We start from the raw sequence: 16,742 nt of genomic DNA, 5'->3' as shown, positions 1-16,742 counted from the left end.
GAGCCCTGGAGTTCAAGACCAGCCTGGGCAACAAGGTGAAACTCCATCTCTACAAAAAATACAAAAATTAGCCAGGTGTGGTGGTGCAGGCCTGTAGTCCCAGCTACTTGTGGGTCTGAAGTGGGAGGATCACTTGAGCCCGAGAGGTGGATGTTGCAGTGAGCCAAGATCACACCATTGCACTCCATCCTGGGCAACAGAGCAACTCTATTTCAAAAAAAAAAAAAAAAAAAGAAGAAGAAGAAGAAGGAGGAGGAGGAGGAGGAAGAGGAGGAGCAGGAGGAGGAAAGAAAAGATTTGCCTAGAGGTGGTATGAGCCTGAAAATCTGGTTTATGTCAAATTATTTGGGCCACAAGCCTTCCCTCCAGTCACAGCCAGTCACCCCAGTTTAGTTTAGTTCAGGCTTTCCAGGAGGTGGCTTCCTTCTAAGTCCTGTCCTTCCTTGATTGAGATGCATAAGGGAGGGAAAAAATATAGTGGTGGTGAGAGAAATAAGAGTTTTTTTCTAACGTTATTCCTTATTTTCCTTGTTTTTTCTCTAAACTCACTGTAAGAATGGTGTCTTATTTCTCATCTATCTCCAACACCTAGCTCAGGGTGGAATAATGAATGACTATTTATTAAAATTGAATAAATACACAAATGCAGTTATTAATTAATTCTAAAGTTGGAATTTTTTTCTGTATTTGTGGGATTTGAGGGATGTCGTTCCTCAAGCATATTATTTTGCTTCACCTGCCAAAAGGAACAAACAATCAGGGAGCTGTCATTTAATAATACGGCTCGCCCTTGTTCATCTCAAGTAAATGCAATTTAAGATATAGGCTATATGAACAATTAATTATTAAAATCTCTATTATTCATTTATTTTATCGTGCAGTCAGTATTAACTTCACTTAGTTATAAGACTCAAAGACAATAATATAGTTGCTCAACAGCTTCTCCCTGCCCAATGCACAGACAAAACCAATTCACTGAGAACTCAGTATTACAGTAAAGAAAGAGTTTTATTAATGCAGAGCTAGCCAAGTGGTAGGACTGGAGTTATTACCAAATCAGTCTCCCCAAGAACTCAGAAGCTAGGATAATTTGGTGGGCATGAGGTTAGGGAATGGGTGATGCTGATTGGTTGGGGATGAAATCATATTCGTGTAGAAAATGGTCCTCGTGCACTGAGTCCACTTCTGGGTAGGAGCCACGGGACCAGTTGAGTCATGAGTTCCAGGTCCAAGTGGAGTCAGTCAGTTGCTAGAATGCAAAAGTCTGAAAAACATCTCAAAAGACTAATCTTAGATTCTACCATAATGATTTTATCTACAGGAGCAATTGGGGAAGTCACAAAATCTTGCGACCTCTGGCCACATGAGTCTTGAGCAGCAAGGGATTATAAAAGGGCAAACTAGAAACAATGGATGGTTATTGTTTAGCTATACCTACATTTTAGCAGAATTCGGGCCCCTCCCATAATCCTAACCTCTTGGTCTTCCATTGGTTTTACAAAGGCAGTTTTGGTTCCTGAGCAAGAACGGGGTTAATTTTAAGGAGACATTATTTTCATCCTTACTTCAAAATTAAACCATGGTCAGCTTTGTCTACACCAAAGAATGAGCAAGGACAAGCAGCCTGTGAAGCTAGAAACAAGATGGAGTCAGCCATGATAGACTTCTCTGTCATCATCTTTGACAACTTTCAATTATTTAGTTTTCATAAAAATAGTTCATTATTTTTTCTTTATCAAATCAAATCTGATTCCAAATCCCTTCCTCCACAGTCCAGAGAATTGCAGAACAGCCTTAAGGACTTAGGTTCTTAGTGGTCCCTACTAATATGTCTCTTATTCAAGTCTGCACAATCCCTTGAAGGGAGCGGCTCCATCCCCCCCTGCCATGCCAAATTGGGCCATGTCAGCGGCATTCTCACCAAAAATAGGATCCCAGCAGTCATTCTCCTCTGATGTCTTGCTATATTCTCAGTGGCTGAAATAAAGAAGGGAATGGGGAAGTCAAGGACCTTGATTCACTAAGTCAAATTTTACTTCTTGGCTGGGGGCAGTGGCTCACACCTGTAATCCCAGCACTTTGGGAGGCCAAGGCAGGCAGATTGCTTGAACCCAGGAGTTCACGACCAGCCTGGGCAACATGACAAAACCCCATTCCTACAAAAAATACAAAAATTAGCTGGGCATGTACGTGCATACCTATAGTCCCAGCTACTTGTGAGGCTAAAGTGGGAGAATCACTTAAGCCTGGGAGGTCGAGGCTGCAGTGAACTGTGATTGTGCCATTGCACTCCAGCCTGGGCAAAAGGGTAAAACTCTGTCTCAAAATTTTTTTTTTACTTCTCTAAACTCTTTGAGAAATTAAAGATTTCCATCAGAAACATTAACTGTAGTCATCTCTTTCTTCGTATTCCTAGCTATCATCTTCCAACAAAAAGATGACACAAGAGTCCCCATTGTAGACTTTGAGGCCTTTTAAATCAATGTATTAGATATGTCTTGCTTGTCCACCAGATCCACACCAGAGCATTTTCTACACCGCTCTCTGTTCTGGGAGGATGGCCTCTATGGATTATATCAATGGGTCTCCATGCTTTCTGGTTTGGTTTTGCCAATGGGGAGCCCTGGCAGAAATTGGAAAGAAGATGGAAAATATGGTCAAGTATTTTGTGAAGGCAAAACTCTAACCGTGTTTTACCTCTACTCTCACACCACAACAACAGTCATCAACACAGATTTCTGTGACCAACCCACACACCAAACAGCAGATACCAGCTGGGTGTCCTCTAATTCAGTTCCAATGCTCAATACCCAGAGATAGTGTCAGATCCTGCAGATTGACAGTTCAGTCCCCAAGACTGCCCCTCCCAACACACTGGTCACAAGTCTGAGCCTCTGGAACTTCTGACTGACCAGCTTCAAGTTGGGATTCCCATGACCCTCTCTTTGGGTTCATGGGTAATTTGCTGGAGTGGCTCACAGAACTCAGGGAAACACTTCCATTTACCAGTTTATTATAAAGGCTATTGCGAACAATACAGAAGAGAAGTGAAGAGTGAGGTATGAAGGAAGGGGTGCAGAGCTTCCATGCTCTGCACACCACCCACCAGGAACCTTCATGTGTTCAGGTCTCCAGAAGTTCACTGAACCCTGTCCTCTTGGGTTTTTTGGGAAGCTTCATGATGTCAGCATCCCTTCCCCCAGGGTCTAGGATGGGACCTTCTCATGGGAGCATCTTAAGGCCCACAATCAGAAAACTGGAGAACGTTAGAGTCCTGCCTTGGGGCAGGTGAAAGGAGGGCTGGAGAAGGTCAGAGGCCTGCCCCTGAGGCCTAATACACCCAACATCATAACAAAGGACTGTAATAAGGGCTATGGGAGTTATAAGCCAGGAGCCCCGGATGAAAACCAATATATATCATCACACCACATATTTATCCCCTGTATTAGTCCGTTTTCACACTGCGATAAAGATACTACCTGAGATTGGGTAATTTATAGAGAGGTTTAATTGACTCAGTTCTGCATGGCTGGAAACTTAAAATCACGGTGGAAGGTGAAGGGGAAGCAAGCACCTTCTTCACAAGGCAGGAGCAGAGAGACAGCGTGCACAGGGGAAACTGCCACTTTTAAAACCATCAGATCTCATAAGAATTCACTCACTATCATGAGAACAGCACTGGGGAATCAGCGCCCATGATCCAATCATCTGCCACTAGGTCCCTCCCTCAACATGTGGAGATTACAATTTGGGTGGGGACACAGAGCCAAACCATATCATTCCCCTAGCTTCCTTCCTGAAGGGTCACCTGGAGTTGGAGTTGGCTGTATTTCTTGGCAGAGGGTTGACTCCTTTTCTCAAGTATCTGTGCAAATCTCTACCTCTGGATTCCAGATTCCCTCAAGCCCCACTTCTCCCTCTAGACCCAGGGGATGGTAAAATCTCAGTTGCTACTGTGTCCTTGGTTACTACATTAACCTCTGTGGTTCTGCTCCACCCACACCTTCATCAATAGTCTCTGTAAATAAACCTTTCGCAGGTTATCCTGTTTAGAGTGTTATTTGCTTGCTGATGAGATCCTGACTGATACAGTCAATGTGATAAAATAATTCACATTTTTTATTTGACTATAATAATATTTATTATTTTCTTTTCAAAAGGATGTATTTGTGTTTGTTTTTTGCTTCGAGACAGGGTCTCACTCTGTCACCCAAGCTGAAGTACCCAGGCTGGTCTCTAACCTCTGGGCTCAAAAGATACACCCACCTCAGCCTCCCAAAGTGGAATGCATTTGTTTATAGCATTTATCCATGGATTTCAAATAACTCTATATTGATTTTTTGGAGGGTTTTTTGTGTCTCTATCTCCTTCAGTTCTGCTCTGATCTTAGTTATTTCTTGCCTTCTGCTAGCTTTTGAATGTGTTTGCTCTTGCTTCTCTAGTTCTTTTAATTGTGATGTTAGAGTGTCAATTTTAGATCTTTCCTGCTTTCTCTTGTGGGCATTTAATGCTATAAATTTCCCTCTACATACTGCTTTAAATGTGTCCCAGAGATTCTGGTATGTTGTATCTTTGTTCTCATTGGTTTCAAAGAACATCTTTATTTCTGCCTTCATTTCGTTATGTACCCAGTAGTCATTCAGGAGCAGGTTGTTCAGTTTCCATGTAGTTGAGCGGTTTTGATTGAGTTTCTTAGTCCTGAGTTCTACTTTGATTGCACTGTGGTCTGAGAGACAGTTTGTTACAATTTCTGTTCTTGTACATTTGCTGAGGAGTGCTTTACTTCCAATTATGTGGTCAATTTTGGAATAAGTGCCATGTGGTGCTGAGAAGAATGTATATTCTGTTGATTTGGGGTGGAGAGTTCTATAGATGTCTATTAGGTCTGCTTGCTGCAGAGATGAGTTCAATTCCTGGATATCCTTGTTAACTTTCTATCTCGTTGATCTGTCTAATGTTGACAGTGGAGTGTTGAAGTCTCCCATTATTATTGTATGGGAGTCTAAGTCTCTTTGTAAGTCTCTAAGGACTTGCTTTATGAATCTGGGTGCTCCTGTATTGGGTGCATATATATTTAGGATAGTTAGCTCTTCCTGTTGAATTGATCCTTTTACCATTATGTAATGGCCTTCTTTGTCTCTTTTGATCTTTGATGGTTTAAAGTCTGTTTTATCAGAGACTAGTATTGCAACCCCTGCTTTTTTTTGTTCTCCATTTGCTTGGTAAATCTTCCTCCATCCCTTTATTTTGAGCCTATGTATGTCTCTGCGTGTGAGATGTGTCTAGAGTCCTCAGAAATAATACCACACATCTACAGCCATCTGATCTTTGACAAACCTGAGAGAAACAAGAAATGGGGAAAGGATTCCCTATTTAATAAATGCTGCTGGGAAAATTGGCTAGCCATAAGTAGAAAGCTGAAACTGGATCCTTTCCTTACTCCTTATACGAAAATTAATTCAAGATGGATTAGAGACTTAAATGTTAGACCTAATACCATAAAAACCCTAGAGGAAAACCTAGGTAGTACCATTCAGGACATAGGCATAGGCAAAGACTTCATGTCTAAAACACCAAAAGCAACGGCAGCAAAAGCCAAAATTGACAAATGGGATCTCATTAAACTAAAGAGCTTCTGCACAGCAAAAGAAACTACCATCAGAGTGAACAGGCAACCTACAGAATGGGAGAAAATTTTTGCAATCTACTCATCTGACAAAGGGCTAATATCCAGAACCTACAAAGAACTCAAACAAATTTACAAGAAAAAAACAACCCCATCAAAAAGTGGGCAAAGGATATGAACAGACATTTCTCAAAAGAAGACATTCATACAGCCAACAGACACATGAAAAAATGCTCATCATCACTGGTCATCAGAAAAATACAAATCAAAACCACAATGAGATACCATCTCACACCAGTGAGAATGGTGATCATCAAAAAGTCAGAAAACAACAGGTGCTGGAGAGGATGTGGAGAAATAGGAACACTTTTACACTGTTGGTGGGACTGTAAACTAGTTCAACCATTATGGAAAACAGTATGGCAATTCCTCAAGGATCTAGAACTAGATGTACCATATGACCCAGCCATCCCATTACTGGGTATATACCCAAAGGATTATAAATCATGCTGCTATAAAGACACATGCACACGTATGTTTATTGCGGCACTATTCACAATAGCAAAGACTTGGAATCAACCCAAATGTCCATCAGTGACAGACTGGATTAAGAAAATGTGGCACATATACACCATGGAATACTATGCAGCCATAAAAAAGGATGAGTTTGTGTCCTTTGTAGGGACATGGATACAGCTGGAAACCATCATTCTTAGCAAACTATCATAAGAACAGAAAACCAAACACCGCATGTTCTCACTCATAGGTGGGAACTGAACAATGAGATCACTTGGACTCGGGAAGGGGAACATCACACACCGGGGCCTATCATGGGGAGGGGGGAAGGGGGAGGGATTGCACTGGGAGTTATACCTGATGTAAATGATGAGTTGATGGGTGCTGACGAGTTGATGGGTGCAGCACAGCCACATGGCACAAGTATACATATGTAACAAACCTGCACGTTATGCACATGTACCCTAGAACTTAAAGTATAATAATAATAAAAAATAAAAAATAAAAAAAAAACTTCTTAACAAAGTAAAAGTAACGAAAAAAAAAAAAAACAACTATATAAAAAATTATTCCCATAACACTTATTGGTAGAAAAACATGAAAAAATAAATTTAAAAAGAGATTAAAATCAGAACTCTCATACAAATATAAAATCAACATGTATCAATTTTTTTCATTAATATTTAACTCAATAAGGAGAGAACCAGAAATATAGAACAACCAGTTCAAAGGAGAACTCAAACACTGGGTACAGTGGCTCACGTCTGTACTCTTAGTGCTTTGGGAGGCCGAGGTGAGAGGATTGCTTGAGGCCAGGAGTTCAAGATGAGCCTGGGTAACATAGCAAACCTTATCTCTATAAAATATTTTTAAAATATTAGCCAGATGCAGTAGCACACACCCGTAGTCCTAGCTACTAGGGAGGCTGAGGTGGGAAGATCGCTTTAGCCCAGGAGTAGAGGTTGCAGTGGGCTAAAATTGTGCCACTGCACTCCGGCTTGAATCTTTTGTGATTAAGAATTCTTAGTAATCTATATAGATACTCCCTACATAAAGAGATGGATTTTAACTTCTCATCCCTTGAGTAGGAGCTGTGTTTACTGATCTGCTTCCAAAGAGTAAAGTATGAGAGAGGAGGTGTAAATGTATAGAGGAGAAACCCCACAAACACTACCTTAGCCAGGTGATCAAGGTAACATCATCAGCAGTAAGACAGTTGACAGCATGTACTCCTGATATAATGTGTTAAAAATGGCACTTCACCTCTGTGATCTGCCACCAAAGATCTATAATCTCTGTGTAATTATAGAGGTTTTATATATATATATATATAATGTATGTATATATATAATGTATGTATATTGAAAAAAATCCAATTCCAATAGAGGGTTATCTTACAATATACCTGAACAGTGCTCCTCAAAATTGTCAAGGTCATTAAAAACAAGGAAAGTCTGAGAAACTGTCATAGCCTAAAGAAACATGATGACTAAATGTAATGTTGTTACTGTAGGTAGCAAGTCAGAAATGAACAGCCAGGAATGTCAGTCCACCATTAGGTGATGGGTCAGTTGTTATGCTGTAACAATAATAAATTAATAATAATAATAATTGGCTGCAGCCAGTGCCAGGGAAAGGCAGTCTCCCAATAGATAGAAAAAACCTGAAACTGGTTATCAGCAACTGCCTGATAAAATCTCAAGTCTGGGTGCAGTGCCTCAATCCTGTAATCCAAGCACTTTGGGAGGCCAAAGCGGCGGATCACCTGAGGTCAGGAGTTGGAAACCAGCCTGGCCAACATGGTGAAACTCTGTCTTTACTAAAGATACAAAAATTAGCCAGGCGTGGTGGCAGGAGTACGTGCCTGTAGTCCCAGCTACTTAGGAGGCTGCGGGAGAATCACTCGAACCCAGGAGACAGAGGTTGCGGTGAGCTGAGATCGCGCCATTATACTCCAGCCTGGGTGACAAGAGCAAAACTCAATCTCAAAAAGAAAAGGAGATCTCAGGAGTTGGACAACTGGGTTCAGGCATGTACACTAAAGAGGTACAGTGAATTAGCCAGGCATGGTGGCAGGCGCCTGTAGTCCCAGCTACTCGGGAGACTGAGGCAGGAGAATGGCATGAACCTGGGAGGCGGAGCTTGCAGTGAGCCGAGATCGAGCCACTGCACTCCTGCCTGGGTGACAGAGCCAGACTCTGTCTCAAAAAAAAAAAAAAAAAAAAAAAAAAAAAGGGAGCACAGTGGCAGAGTTTAACTGGTACATGACCTTCTAGGAACATTTGACTGCTAAGGGAAGAACACTTCAGGTGAGCATGCGTACAACTCCAGTAAACACACTGCGCATGGGGCCCCTTCCAAGAGCTGGCAGACCACTGCATATGTGTACAGCACACCCCAAGGAAAGAATCAGGGGAGAAGGGACACAAGACCCAGTAAGTATGCCAACATATAAAACCCTAAGTCAAAGATCAAACCGTGCACTTGACTCTCTCGAGTTGCCCGCTTCGCCCTCTTCCAAGGGTACGTTACTTCCTTTCATTCCTGCCCTAAAACTTTTTAATAAACTTTCACTCCTGCCCTAAAACTTGCCTCAGTCTCTCACTCTGCCTTATGCCCCTCGGTCAATTCGTTCTTCTGAGGAGGTAAGAATTGAGGTTGCTGCAGACTTGTATGGATTTGCCACCACTAACAACGTGGCATCCTGGATGGGATCCAAATAAACGACTTTAGGGAAAAACCAGTGAAATCTGAATAAAGCATGGAATTAATTAAAGTATGGAATACTTGTTCCTTGGTTGTGACAAATGTACCATAGTAATTTCAGGTGTTAACATTACGGGAAACTAGGCAAGGGGTATACGAGAACTCTATTATCTTTCAACTTTTCTGTAAATCTAAACCTGAAGGGGTGGCCTGCCCCTCCACACCTGTGGGTGTTTCTCGTAAGGTGGAACGAGAGACTTGAGAAAAGAAATAAGACACAGAGACAAAGTATAGAGAAAGAAAAGCGGGGGCCCAGGGGACCGGCGCTCAGCTTACAGAGGACCCACGCCGGCACCGGTCTCTGAGTTCCCTTAGTATTTATTGATAATTATCTTTACCATCTTAAAGACAGGGGAGTGGCAGGACAATAGGATAAAAGAAAAAGAGGAAATCGGCAGTAAGACATATGAACAAAAACCTCTGTGACATGAATAAGTTTAAAGGAAAATGTTGTGCCTTGAGATGCATATGCAAACATCTCCATAAACCTTTTAGTAGCATTGTTTCAGTCTATCACATGGGGAGAAACCTTAGACAACACCTAGCTTTCCTAGGCAGAGGTCCCTGTGACCTTTGGCCATGTATGTGTCTCTGGGTAGTTGAAATTAAGAGAATGCTGATGACTTTTAACCAGCAAGCTGCCTTCAGACATTTGTTTAACAAAGACACATCCTGCACAGCCCAAAATCCATTAAACCTTGAGTCACCGCAGCACATGTCTCTTGCAAGGACAAGGTTGGGGGTAGGGTCACAGATTTACAGCATCTCAAATACAGAACAAAATGAAGTCTCTTATGTCTACTTCTTTCTATATAGACACAGTAACAAGCTGATCTCTCTTTCTTTTCCCCACAAAACCTAACCCTATTCAAAAGTAAAAAGCTTAAAAAAAGAGATGCGAGAGAGGGCAGGGCACAGGGACTTATGCCTATAATCCCAGCCCTTCGGGAGGCCAAGGCAGGCGGATCACTTGAAACCAGGAGTTCAACACCAGGCTGGCCAATATGGCAAATCCCCATCTCTATGAAAAAAAAAAAAAAATAGCTGGGCATGGTGGTGCACACCTGTAATCCCAGCTACTTGGGAGGCTGAGGCACTAGAATCACCAAAACCCAGAGGTGGAAGTTGCAGCGAGCCAAGATGGTGCCACTGCACTCTGGACTGGGTGACAGAGCGAGACTCTGCCTCAAAAAAAAAAAAAGAGAGAGAATTACACATTTATAATCAGGTAAAGAATGAAGGCTGAAATGAACTTCAAATGGTTGCAAAACTGGCAAAACTAGGCAATATCCACAGAGTAATAATCAGTTTCATTCCACTAAAGACAATTTTACATTTTTATAGATAGGAATGATTTGAAGATAGAAGTTTACTCGTATCTCTGTAGAGTTGTAAGACAGCCTGGTCAAAGATAAGTAAGCCATATAAGATAGCCCTATAGGACCAGGTAATTCCCAGAGGCTCCAGCATTCCATTATAATAATATCCACAAATCTCTTTTGCCCAATTCAAAATCTTTCACAATTTCTTTCTAAAAAGGATATGGGGCCCAAATTACAGAAAGTCCTTAAAACAGACTGGCCTGCTGGGCACGGTGGCTCACGCCTGTAATCCCAGCACTTTGGGAGGCCGAGGCGGGCGGATCACGAGGTCAGGAGATGGAGACCATCCTGGCTAACATGGTGAAACTCCGTCTCTACTAAAAATACAAAAAAATTAGCCGGGCGTTGTGGTGGGTGCCCATAGTCCCAGCTACTCGGGAGGCTGAGGCAGGAGAATGGCGTGAACCCCGGAGGTGGCGCTTGCAGTGATCAGAGATCGCGCCACTGCACTCCAGCCTAGGCGACAGAGCAAGACTCCATCTCAAAAAAAAAAAAAAAAAACAAAAAAAAAACAGACTGGCCTGACTTGGCAAAAGGGCTAACAGACATACACAAATATTCAAAAGGTCATGGAATGCATTGCTAAGTTATTACAACACTGTAAACTGAAAAATAACCCAAAGATCAAGATAATTTATCAGCCTCCCCTGGGAAACCCTACAGACTGCCAAAGATAAACCTCATTGCCTTAGAGTTAAAAGCACTTGTTTATGTTACCTAGGCAACACAATAACAAATGGTGCAGTAATAAAATAAGAATTAAAAAAGCAAATTGAATAAAATAATAGTCAATATTAAGTTTCAACCTAAAATCCATCTCCTTCCTGGTTATACAAACTATTCATCTTAAATATAGAGTCAGCTATTAGGTGGAAACTATTATTTTTCCAGGTCTTATATTTTCATGTGGAGGGACTTCAACAGGACTGATACTCCTGGACTCAGTCTCTGCCTATGGTAAGAAACAGCTCTATGACAAAATATAAGATTGTAGGCCAGCCGCAGTGGCTCACGCCTGTAATCCCAGCACTTTGGGAGGCCGAGCCAGCCAGATCACTTGAGCTCAGGAGTTCGAGACCAGCCTGGACAACATGGTGAAATCTTATCTCTACAAAAAATACAAAAATTCACCGGGCATGGTAGCATATGCCTGTAGTCCCAGCTACTCAAGAGGCTCAGTTGGGAGAATCTCTTGAGCTTGGGAGACAGAAGTTGCAGTGAGCCGAGATTGCACCACTGCACTCCAGCCTGGGTCACAGAGCGAGAACCTGTCTCAAAAAAAAAGACTCTGAGGGAAGAGGAAACAGATTCATATAAGAGCCTGAAATCAAAAGTACAAGGGCAAATGCTTCAAACCACAACCATACACACACACACACATACACACACACAGAGACACACACAAATAATAATGTATATAAATATGTATTTTTATATATATATTTTAAGACAAGATCTCCCTTGGTCGCCCAGGCTGGAGTGCAGTGATGTCATTTCAGCTCCCTGCACCCTTTGCCTCCCAGGCTCAAGAGATTCTCTCATCTCAGCCTCCTGAGTAGCTGGGACTACAGGCATTTGCCACCACATCCAGCAAATTGTTGTATTTTTAGTAGAGACAGGGTTTTGCTGTGTGGCCCAGGCTGGTCTCAAACTTCTGAGCTCAAGTGATCTGCCCACCTTGGCCTCCCAAAGTGCTGGGATTACAGGTGTGAGCCACTATCCCTGGTTAATTTTTGCATTTTTTGTAGAGATGGGGTTTCACCATGTTGCCGAGGCTGGTCTTGAATTCCTGGGTTCACATGGTTCACCTGCCTTGGCCTCCCAAAGTGCTGGGATTACAAGCACGAGCCACCTCGCTTGGCCTTCCCTCAGAGTCTTAATGCATGTGGCAAGTGTCTTGAAGTCAGAATTCACATGGGCCTTTCACACCTCAGTTTCAGATGCCCTAGTGGAAGACTGACTGTCTTTCGGTGATTGTATTGGACATCCCTAAAGTGAAATTTGCACAGGCCCAATCAGATTATCCTAAATATTCTCTAAGATTTTTGTGTGATGTAACAACAGACAGAAGCTTAATTTCACTTTTTTTTTTTTCTTTTTTTTTTGAGACTGAGTCTTGCTTTGTCACCCAGGCTGGAGTGCAGTGGTGCAATTTCAGCTCATGACAGCCTCCGCCCCCCAGGTTCAAGCAATTCTCCTACTTCAGCCTCCTGAGTAGCTGGGATTACAGGCACATGCTATCACACACAGCTAACTTTTGTATTTTTAGTAGAGACGGGGTTTCACCATGTTGGCCAGCTGGTCTCGAACTTCTAGCCTCAAGTGATCCACCCACCTAAGCCTCCCAAAGTGCTGGGATTACAGGTGTGAGCCACCATGCCTGGCCTCACTTTTACAAATGTAGTTTCATTAGCATTATCTGTTCACCTCAATAGATAATTGTCCCATATTCTTAAGCTAAAATAATTGTTCTTGAATACACAGTTCCCTTATGGGCTACAAGAATGTGATGACGAGACATTCTCTCTCTGCGGCATGTACTGTCAGAATGAAGACCATTCTCAGCAATCAGACTGTCAACATTCCAGAAAATGTTGATATCACTCTGAAGAAACACAGTTACTCTGAAGGGCCCCAGAAGAACCCTGCAGAGGGACTTCAATCACACCAATGTATAACTCAGTCTCCTTGGAAAGAAAAGGAAGAGGCTCCAAGTTGACAACTGGTGGGGAAAGAGAAAGGAACTGGCTGCCATGCACACTATTTGTAGTCATGTACAGAACATGATCAAGGGTGCTACTGTGGGCTTCCATTACAAGATGAAGTCTCTGTAAGCTCACTTCCTCATCAACATCGTATTCTGGGAGAACAGGTCTCTTGTTGAAACCCACAATTTCTTGGGTAAAAAATACATCCACAGGGTTCGAATGAGGATAAATGTTTTTTCAGTATCTCAAGCCCAGAAAGATGAATTAATCCTTGAAGGAAATGACATTGAGCTTATTTCAAATTCAGTTGCTTTGATTCAGCAAGACACAACAGTTAAAATCAAAGACATCAGAAATTTTTTGGATGGCATCTATGTCTCCGAAAAAGGAACAGTTCAGCAGGCTGATGAATAAGATCTAAGAGTTGTCCAGCTTCTGAAACAAGATGCCAGATGAATCCTAAAACCTATTTGTGATTTTTTTTTTTTTTTTTTTTTTTTAGACAGTCTTGCCCTGTCACACAGGCTGGAGTGCAGTGGAACAATCACAGCTCACTGCAGCCTCAACCTCCTGGGCTCAAGCAATCCTTCCACCTCAGCCTCCCAAGTAGCTAGGACCACAGGCGTGCACCAACATGCCTGGCTAATTTTTTGGTATTTTTTGTAGAGACAGGGTTTTGCTATGTTGCCCAGGCTTGTCTCAAACTCCTGGACTCAAGCAGTCCTCCTTCCTCAGCCTTCCAATGTGCTGGGATTGCAGGGGTGAGCCACCACACCTGGCCTTATTTGTGATATTTTCATTATGTAATAAAATGCCTATTCATTTGGGACTTTTTCTGAAAAACAAAACAAAACAAAATAAGGTAATTATTCTTTACCACTATCACCCAAAATGTAATTGTTTCATAAAATAACCCCTTATAATTAGAAAACTGGGTATACAGATAAGGGGTATATGTTGCCACTAAATTATCCTGTAGAAGGTAAGTATTGATATTTCTCTCTGTCCATAGAAGCTGGAAGTAGTTGCTGCCCTGGATCTTCTCAGTGTATCCTTTCAGATCCACTCTCCATCCTTCTGTATCCTATTCTGTGTCCCAGGAGGCTGTTCTTTCTGTACTGAATCAACGCTTACTCTAACTTCCAGCTGGGTGTAGCCAATGAGAGACATGGCAGACAATTGAAGGTAGGAGGAAAGGGAAAACAGGCTGCAGTTTGGCAGAGGCTGCATTTCTCTATGGAAGGTCACAGGTCCTGTCAAGTGTGACTCACGGTTCTTGCTGGTTCTTGAAGAAAAGTATTCCTTCCTCTTACCCCTTCAGAATGGTAACTGCTTCCTGTTGTTGCTAGCCCTGGGTCCTTCACTATCCCCTGATGGTTTTCCTTAACCTTTCACATACCGGGTTAATGATCCCTTCATTCAACCATCATTCAACTCTCTTATTCTCACCACTTTTTCTTGCTTCCTTGCTTTTTTTCTTTCTTTCTTTCTCTCCTTCCTTCCTTTCTCTCTCTTTCCCCTTCCCCTTCCTTCCTTCCTTCCTTCCTTCCTTCCTTCCTTCCTTCCTTCCTCTTTCTCTCTCTTTTCTTTTCTTTTTTAGATGGAGTCTTGCTGTGTCACCCAGGCTGAAGTGCAGTGGTTCAATCTCAGCTCACTGCAACCCTCGCCTCCTGGGTTCAGGCAATTCTCCCACCTCAGCTTCCCCAGTAGCTGGGATTATAGGCACAAGCCACCACATCCGGCTACTTTTTGTATTTTAGTAGAGATGGGGTTTCACCATGTTGGCCAGGCTGGTCTCGAACTGCTGAGCTCAAGTGATCCACCAGCCTCGGCCTCCCAAAGTGCTGGGATTACAGGTGTGAGCCACCGTTCCCGACTTTCTTTCTTTTTTCAATAGAGACGGGGGTCCCACCATCTTGCCCAGGCTAGTGTCAAACTCTTGGGCTGAAGTGATTCTCCAGCCTCAGCCTCCCAAAGTGCTGGGATTACAGGCATAAGCCACCACCATGCTCAGCCTCTCTTCACCTTTTGAAAGTGTGCCATCTGTTTTCTGTCAAGACAACAGCTTTGACATTTTTTCCAAGCCAAAATTATATCTGTCACTGCATAGAACTTTAGGAACCTAATTTTTCCATTTATATGTTTTAGTAGACAAAACTGCTTTTTCAGAAATCCTTAAATCCTTCATATATAACCAGCATAGCTATTCATCCAAATGCACATCCTAATTTGGCCTTTCCCTTTTCAACATACAGTGTAACCTCCCCGTTTGCTCTTTTGATCTCTAAATCACAATGTCTTGGTCAATAATATAAAATACCCTACTCCACAAGCCCTTGCCATGGACTAAACCTTGAATGATCCTATTGTTCAACACTTCTCAAAAACCCAGTTGAGAAAATGGATTAGGATTAAGTGAAGTACACAAAGTTCATGCATTAATCTCTAGTAGAGTAGGACTGCCACATTAGCATATTTAGACCATATTACATCTGAAGACTTGCTTTTATTTTGGGGTTATATCAAGGGATTCTGATTTTATCAAGGAACAATTAAAGAAATTGCCCTAGAAAATCTGATACTACATTTGCTGTAGGGACATAGTTTAGCATATTTCTCACTATCTCCTGTGCTTAGTACTTGGGGTCATAGTTAGGTGTCTTTCACAAAAAACTTTTCTCACCCTCTTTGTTCTGAGTTCTCATTTGCCAAGCAACATCCTGATTTCTGTGTTACTCTTTCTACATAAAAATAATATGCTGGTCATACCGATTTTGAGTATTTCTCATAGTTAATTAATAAAGAGATTTCTGAATATGATCTAGCTTCCTGTGCTTAACCACAGGGGGAACATGCTGACCATGCCCTGTGTGAGAATTTCCACTCCATGTCATGGCAATATTTCTTATTATAAATGACTAAATCAGTATTCTGGTTCTACCCCAATCTAATGTGCATTTTAGTTAATGTTAACCAATTTCTCAGAACCTGGTTATCTCTCTAAGCAATGAAAAAAAAAAAAAAAAAATCTGGGCTTTAAACTAGAAGGCTAGATCCAGTCTTCCCTAAGATAAAATACCTACCTCTTCCAGTTGCACTTGTATTTTTTATTTTTTAGTTTTTTAGACGGAGTTTCACTCTGTCGTCTAGGCTGGAGTGTAGTGGCGTGATCTCGGCTCACTGCAAGCTCCACCTCCTGGGTTCACACCATTCTCCTGCCTCAGCCTCCTGAGTGGCTAGGACTACAGGCACCCGCCACCACACCTGGCTAATGTTTTTGTATTTTTTAGTAGAGACTAAAAACAGTTTCACCATGTTAGCCAGGATGGTCTCAATTTCCTGACCTCGTGATCCGCCTGCCTCAGCCTCCCAAAGTGCTGGGATTACAGGCATCAGCCACTGCACCCCACCTGCACTTGTATTTATTAACATATCCTATATAAAGTCTCAGGTAAGAGACTCAACTTAGAGCTAAATCTGAGGAAAAGCTCTGCTTATCCCTAGAACTATGAAATAGATTATACTGCCCTTCCCTATCCTCTCCTATTTACAATCAGGAAGCTTAGCATCAACTCTAAGGAATCTTTTAGAAATTATTTTCAAACTTTTCATGTTTGTGAAATACTTTGCATGCCAGAATTTGGGGCAGCCAACTTGAATGAATTAAAGAAGTTAAAATAACACTAAATTAGTTATTGTACCATCTCAGAGGACCTAGAACTCATCCACAATTAATCCCCTATC

The 16,742-nt window shown here is 42.0% G+C and overlaps 1 long non-coding RNA gene and 1 pseudogene across 1 annotated transcript in view; one reads left to right on the top strand and one right to left on the bottom strand.

Moving 5' to 3' along the window:
* Positions 1 to 1,395: 1,395 nt before the first annotated feature.
* The window catches only part of LOC140710071 (uncharacterized), a 52,844-nt gene continuing 37,497 nt past the window's right edge, over positions 1,396 to 16,742 (bottom strand). The window contains exon 3 of the long non-coding RNA XR_012090929.1: positions 1,396 to 1,977. This is a non-coding gene — a long non-coding RNA (uncharacterized lncRNA). The remainder of the gene's footprint in view (positions 1,978 to 16,742) is intronic.
* LOC140710030 (large ribosomal subunit protein uL6 pseudogene) lies at positions 12,839 to 13,412 on the top strand (annotated as a pseudogene).

This window comes from Chlorocebus sabaeus, chromosome 24 (assembly GCF_047675955.1).
Source record: "Chlorocebus sabaeus isolate Y175 chromosome 24, mChlSab1.0.hap1, whole genome shotgun sequence".
Lineage (NCBI taxonomy): Eukaryota > Metazoa > Chordata > Mammalia > Primates > Cercopithecidae > Chlorocebus > Chlorocebus sabaeus.
Note: the sequence above shows the minus strand (reverse complement) of the source record. Positions and strands in the feature narration are given on the sequence as shown.